The sequence below is a fragment of the Diachasma alloeum genome, unplaced genomic scaffold (genome assembly GCF_001412515.2).
Source record: "Diachasma alloeum isolate Michigan unplaced genomic scaffold, Dall2.0 Dall_scaffold_00347, whole genome shotgun sequence".
NCBI lineage: Eukaryota > Metazoa > Arthropoda > Insecta > Hymenoptera > Braconidae > Diachasma > Diachasma alloeum.
In genome coordinates this window covers 308,108-315,607 of record NW_021680486.1, presented here as the reverse complement: position 1 = coordinate 315,607, position 7,500 = coordinate 308,108, and positions in this window count along the sequence as shown.

The window sequence follows — 7,500 nt, the reverse complement described above, 5'->3', positions numbered from 1 at the left end:
GCTCTTCCCGAGAACGCAGCCAGGATCTCAGCTGGCGCTTGAACGCCAAGGACGTGGGCAGCTCCCGAATTTCAGCAGGGCTGCTATTCCACAGCTCCGAGCCACCCACACCCAGGGAGGCTCTGTAAATATCAGTTCGGAAATTTGTTACCACAAGAGTCTGCTCCGCCAGGATGAGTCGACGAGGTCTGCTGGAGGTATATGCTGCAAAGAGTTCAGCAACTTAATCCGGATTTCTCGTGCTCAACACCTGGTACATGGTAGTAGCAATGATAGAATCTCTGTATCCCGAGATGGAGAGCCATCCAAGACTACGTCTAGCAGCAGTTATTGACGCATCACGAGGTAGGCCAGTGACAAATCGAACCGCGCTATTTATGAGACGCTGAAGCTGGAGGTCAGGTACTGAGCCTACGCCTTGGAGGACAGCCAAGCAATAGAAAATGTGAGGAAAGATGAGTGCATTGACAAGTAATTTCCGGAGAGGTTCATCAGTATAACTCCGCAAGCAGTACAACTGATAGAATGCAGAGTTAATCCTGAAGGTGACGAATTTAACATGATCTCTGAAGGTTAGTTTACTGTCAATGATAACCCCCAAATTCCTCACACTACCAATCAGCTCGATGGTTGCACCCTCACAACCCAGACTACGCAATACAGCTATATCCACAGCATTGACAAAACGTCTGGCTCCCAGGATCATGGCTTTGGTCCTACTGACATTGAGCTGAAGACGATTCGCGGTAGCCCATTCCTGGATCCTAGAGATATCAGCATTCAGTCGCCGAATGCCCAAGGAGAGCTCAGATGGATCGCATTCAAGATATATCTGGAGGTCATCGGCATATAGAAGATGCCGAGCTTCAATGACCGAACGGCTGATGACGTTGATGAAAGNGACTAGGCAATACAGCTATATCCACAGCATTGACAAATCGTCTGGCTCCCAGGATCATGGCTTTGGTCTTACTGACATTGAGCTGAAGACGATTCGCGGTAGCCCACTCCTGGATCCTAGAGATATCAGCATTCAGTCGCCGAATGCCCAAGGAGAGCTCAGATGGATCGCATTCAAGATATATCTGGAGGTCATCGGCATATAGAAGATGCCGAGCTTCACTGACCGAACTGCTGATGACGTTGATGAAAAGCGAGAAGAGTAGAGGGCCAAGGATGGATCCTTGAGGTACCCCTGCATTGGTTTCAACAAAAGAAGAAAGCCCATGTTCACCTTTCACCGCTTGGGAACGACCTGTCAAGTAAGACCGGAACCAGGCAACAGCACTAGGTGAAAGTCCTAGCCTGGTTAGTTTGGCAAGTAACAGGGAATGAGAGACTGTGTCAAAGGCTTTGGAGAAGTCGAAGAGGACCAAAATGGTAACTTTTCGATCATCAACGCCCCTCCTGACGTCATAGACAAGCCTCAGTAATGCTGTCTGAGTGCAGTGGCCCGGCCGAAATCCACACTGTCGAGGGTCAAGCAAACTGCGCTCCTGAAGAAACGAAGAGAGTTGATTAAACACCAGCCTCTCCAGGACCTTCGCCAAGAAGGGCAGTAGCGCAATAGGACGATAGTCACTGGGATGTTTGGGAGAACTGACTTTCTTCACCGGGACAATGATGGCCCTCTTCCAGGCATTATGAAAAATGCAGCACTCAAGGGACTGGTTCAGAGAGAGAGAGAGGGAGGGAGGGAGAGAGAGAGANAAACCGGCAGGGTGTTCAAAATCATCTTCCGAGAAATCCCATCTGCACCAACAGCATTAGATGAGATTGAAGATATCGCGGCATAGATATTCAGCCAGCTCACGTGGGAGAGAGAAAACTGCTGATCAGGAGCGCCGACGTTGCTAGAAGTGGGCGATAATGTACATGATGAGCGATCTAAGTCAGACTCGGGTTGATCTACCAGCATCACTGTGGAGACTGCTGCGAAGTGGGAGTTCAAGACATCAGCAGCAACAGAGGGACTGGAACTTGAGCCGGGGATAAGAGCAAGATGGCGAAGCTCATTCCAAAGATTCCTGCCAGACAGACCAGATAGCCGCGAGTGATAGTACTTGGTTCGAGCCTGAGCAAGCACAGAGAGATGGAGACGTCTGGCCAGCCGNTAGTTAGACTCGGGTTGATCTACCAGCATCACTGTGGAGACTACTGCGAAGTGGGAGTTCAAGACATTAGCAGCAACAGAGGGACTGGAACTTGAGCCGGGGATAAGAGCAAGATGGCGAAGCTCATTCCAAAGATTCCTGCCAGACAGACCAGATAGCCGCGAGTGATAGTACTTGGTTCGAGCCTGAGCAAGCACAGAGAGATGGAGACGTCTGGCCAGCCGGAACTCAAGGAGCCGTTGGGATGTTCTGCTGCGCTTGAACCGTCGGTACAAGTACTGGACATGCTGATACGACATCTTCAGGTTGTCATCGAGCCAAGGAGCAATCTTGGTAGAGTGGACTATCATGTGACGTAACGGGGCATGAGCATCCACCAACTCCAAGAAAGTACTCGTGAAGATCTCCACCAACCCATCAGGATCGGGCTGTGGAGGCACTGGAGTGTCCAATAGAGTCCTCCGAAAACTGTCAATGACATCAGCCCTCAGGAGAAGAGATAAACGACGAGTAGAGATAACCGATGCACGAGGCTTAGTGCCACCGATAGCCACAGAGGCGGAGATCAGGTGGTGTCCTGCAGCCATCGGGCAGTCTGAGGTGAACCACCCAGTGATAAAATCATTCTGATCAGTAAGGCAGAGATCAAGCCAGGTGGAAGATGTGAGTGTAGAGTGAGTGACACCATGATTCACCAGTTGCAGCGACAGGTGACTCATCAGCGTTCGAACGTAATGGGCATCAGGATTGATATCAGCAAGTTGGTCGGCATTGAAATCCCCCATGATGATTTTGTGACTGTAGCCATCCAGTGCAGTTGACAGAAGCTCAGTGAAATTCACTGGGATATTGAACGGAGCATGAGGGGGGCGATAGATGGCAGCAACAAAGACTGGCGACGAACCCACCGGCTGGATCTCACAGAAGAGATATTCAACATGTCCAGGCTTCCCAGTCCAGATGGTGGTTGAGGCAGAGATTATAGTGGCCTTGACAGTATCATGATAATAGATGGCAACACCCCCACCATGCACATTTCGATCACATCTTAATAAATTGTAATGAGGAATATTGAGAACTGAGCTGGGTATGGCAGCGGATAGCCAGGTTTCAGTGACTACAATAACATGATAGACTTTGGGTTGCGAACTAAGAAAACTTTTAATGGTATCCAGTCGACAGCGGAGAGAGTTAACATTCAGACAGCAAGCATTGAGTTCATTAACAGTGTCAGATGGAGAGGTATCCTGGGGCATAGCCGGTTGAGAGTCCAATCGATGTATAGAGGAAGCAGCAGGAGCCAGAGATCAGGGAGCAGGGGCAGCGTGAAGCCCTGCAATTCTATCGACATCGGCGTGAGAGTTGATGGAGTACACTAAGTCGCCTTCCTTGAATTTAGCATAAACAGCATCATTCTTGGTCCAGATGAATCTGAAGCCACATTGTTTAAGGACCGACCTGTTGATATGAAAATCCCCACCATTTTGGCTGCGCGGCGTAGAAGCCAGGGATAAGCTAGTGCTGTCAACATCAGAGAACATTACCCTGCCTATGTTTTTCTTAGCAGTAATGATTGCAAGCAGCAGTTCAGGGGATGCAAGTTTCAGCCCAATCGACACGCGTGAGCGAGACATATCACTCGGTTGTAGAGCATCAGCATTGGTGATGGCAGCAGGGTCAGTATGACCATGAGATTTCCTCATGAATCGAGCATCGGAGACATCCGAAGGATCAAGATCTCGTTTTAGCACTTTTAAAACAGCTAGGGCCAGTGGCAGGGGCTCAGTGAGACCATCACTTTCAGGAAATCCTGAGATGATGAGCTCAGTGGAAGTCTGTTGATGTCCGGCAATCCGCTGGAGACTGATAGAGCTGGAATTAACAGCAGCGACGACACGTTGCAATGTAGCAGCATCAGTTGAGGACAGAGATGGAGGAGCAACAGCAGGCGGAGCATTAAGCTGAGCAGTAAGATCTGCAACAGACTGCTGGAGTCCACGAATCTCGTCGCGCTGTTCAGCAACAATCGCCTCAACGTCATCCACACGTTTGAACAGAGCAGCTAGCTGATCAAGAACTGACAATTTGGTCTTGACAGTAACCAGTTCTGACTGGACAGAGTCAAGTTTGCCGGAGAGAGCATCCAGATTCACAGTGCGTTTGTTAATAATCGCCAGGGTCTCAAGAATTTGAGCAGCAGCAGCAGATGACAAGGCAGGTTCTCCAGCCGAAGTCATAGCGGAGGCTGACATCACCGATTCAGCTCCAGTAGGAGGAGCACAAAACGCCGAGGGACGAACAAGAATACTGGGACTCACAGCACCAGAGCGAGATGAATTAGATCCAGTAGAGCTAGCAGAAGTTAGGCGGGTACGCATACCAAGAAGAGGTGAAGAGATCCCCTTAGTAGAATAACAAGGCTGACACATCCTGATTTTAGCCCCATTTTCATTCGAGACTAATTGCGTCTTCATGCATACTGGGTGGAAGTGCATGTCACAGACTCGGCAATGCACCATTTTCCCACTGGCCACGCGTTNTCAATGTTAGCCATTTTGTCGGCCGTAAAAATGGCGAGTAATGGCAAATTAAAACGGGTAAATGACCAACAGCGATGGTGTAGCTCCAGTCGATGTCGTAGCCACAGTCGATCAGGTAGAATGAGCAAGCTGCCGGTAGGATCGCAGTCTGCCACTCCAAGCCAATTTGAACAGAGTCTACTCACCAGGGGCCACTTAACGACGCAAATTATCAGCAAAAATGACAGGTAAAGCGAGAGAGATAGCAGCAATCTGAGAGTGAGACGGGAAGAGCTGGAGAAGAGGTTATGGCAGTAGCAGCACACTTCAAGTCCAGATAAGATGCAGAAAAGCAACCAAGCAAGAGAAAGGGTGATTACTCACTCGCTGGTTGCAACAAGGCGCATGCAACAGATCTGCAAGAAAAACCGCCCGTGGGCGAAAACAGTGCAGAAAGCAAGAATTTCGAGGAGAGCGTGCAAAAAGCGTGTGTAATACTTACAGCGCCACCGCGGCATGAGGGACAGAGAGAGACAGAGAGAGACAGAGAGAGACAGAGAGAGACAGAGAGAGAGAGAGAGAGAGAGAGAGAGAGAGAGAGAGAGAGAGAGAGAGAGAGAGAGAGAGAGAGAGAGAGAGAGAGAGAGAGAGAGAGAGAGAGAGAGAGAGAGAGAGAGAGAGAGAGAGAGAGAGAGAGAGAGAGAGAGAGAGAGAGAGAGAGAGAGAGAGAGAGAGAGAGAGAGAGAGAGAGAGAGAGAGAGAGAGAGAGAGAGAGAGAGAGAGAGAGAGAGAGAGAGAGAGAGAGAGAGAGAGAGAGAGAGAGAGAGAGAGAGAGAGAGAGAGAGAGAGAGAGAGAGAGAGAGAGAGAGAGAGAGAGAGAGAGAGAGAGAGAGAGAGAGAGAGAGAGAGAGAGAGAGAGAGAGAGAGAGAGAGAGAGAGAGAGAGAGAGAGAGAGAGAGAGAGAGAGAGAGAGAGAGAGAGAGAGAGAGAGAGAGAGAGAGAGAGAGAGAGAGAGAGAGAGAGAGAGAGAGAGAGAGAGAGAGAGAGAGAGAGAGAGAGAGAGAGAGAGAGAGAGAGAGAGAGAGAGAGAGAGAGAGAGAGAGAGAGAGAGAGAGAGAGAGAGAGAGAGAGAGAGAGAGAGAGAGAGAGAGAGAGAGAGAGAGAGAGAGAGAGAGAGAGAGAGAGAGAGAGAGAGAGAGAGAGAGAGAGAGAGAGAGAGAGAGAGAGAGAGAGAGAGAGAGAGAGAGAGAGAGAGAGAGAGAGAGAGAGAGAGAGAGAGAGAGAGAGAGAGAGAGAGAGAGAGAGAGAGAGAGAGAGAGAGAGAGAGAGAGAGAGAGAGAGAGAGAGAGAGAGAGAGAGAGAGAGAGAGAGAGAGAGAGAGAGAGAGAGAGAGAGAGAGAGAGAGAGAGAGAGAGAGAGAGAGAGAGAGAGAGAGAGAGAGAGAGAGAGAGAGAGAGAGAGAGAGAGAGAGAGAGAGAGAGAGAGAGAGAGAGAGAGAGAGAGAGAGAGAGAGAGAGAGAGAGAGAGAGAGAGAGAGAGAGAGAGAGAGAGAGAGAGAGAGAGAGAGAGAGAGAGAGAGAGAGAGAGAGAGAGAGAGAGAGAGAGAGAGAGAGAGAGAGAGAGAGAGAGAGAGAGAGAGAGAGAGAGAGAGAGAGAGAGAGAGAGAGAGAGAGAGAGAGAGAGAGAGAGAGAGAGAGAGAGAGAGAGAGAGAGAGAGAGAGAGAGAGAGAGAGAGAGAGAGAGAGAGAGAGAGAGAGAGAGAGAGAGAGAGAGAGAGAGAGAGAGAGAGAGAGAGAGAGAGAGAGAGAGAGAGAGAGAGAGAGAGAGAGAGAGAGAGAGAGAGAGAGAGAGAGAGAGAGAGAGAGAGAGAGAGAGAGAGAGAGAGAGAGAGAGAGAGAGAGAGAGAGAGAGAGAGAGAGAGAGAGAGAGAGAGAGAGAGAGAGAGAGAGAGAGAGAGAGAGAGAGAGAGAGAGAGAGAGAGAGAGAGAGAGAGAGAGAGAGAGAGAGAGAGAGAGAGAGAGAGAGAGAGAGAGAGAGAGAGAGAGAGAGAGAGAGAGAGAGAGAGAGAGAGAGAGAGAGAGAGAGAGAGAGAGAGAGAGAGAGAGAGAGAGAGAGAGAGAGAGAGAGAGAGAGAGAGAGAGAGAGAGAGAGAGAGAGAGAGAGAGAGAGAGAGAGAGAGAGAGAGAGAGAGAGAGAGAGAGAGAGAGAGAGAGAGAGAGAGAGAGAGAGAGAGAGAGAGAGAGAGAGAGAGAGAGAGAGAGAGAGAGAGAGAGAGAGAGAGAGAGAGAGAGAGAGAGAGAGAGAGAGAGAGAGAGAGAGAGAGAGAGAGAGAGAGAGAGAGAGAGAGAGAGAGAGAGAGAGAGAGAGAGAGAGAGAGAGAGAGAGAGAGAGAGAGAGAGAGAGAGAGAGAGAGAGAGAGAGAGAGAGAGAGAGAGAGAGAGAGAGAGAGAGAGAGAGAGAGAGAGAGAGAGAGAGAGAGAGAGAGAGAGAGAGAGAGAGAGAGAGAGAGAGAGAGAGAGAGAGAGAGAGAGAGAGAGAGAGAGAGAGAGAGAGAGAGAGAGAGAGAGAGAGAGAGAGAGAGAGAGAGAGAGAGAGAGAGAGAGAGAGAGAGAGAGAGAGAGAGAGAGAGAGAGAGAGAGAGAGAGAGAGAGAGAGAGAGAGAGAGAGAGAGAGAGAGAGAGAGAGAGAGAGAGAGAGAGAGAGAGAGAGAGAGAGAGAGAGAGAGAGAGAGAGAGAGACAGAGAGAGACAGAGAGAGACAGAGAGAAACAGAGAGAGACAGGGAGAGACAGAGAGAGACAGAAACAGACAGAGAGACAGAGAGAAACGGAGAGAGAGAGAGAGAGAGAGAGAGAGAGAGAGAGAGAG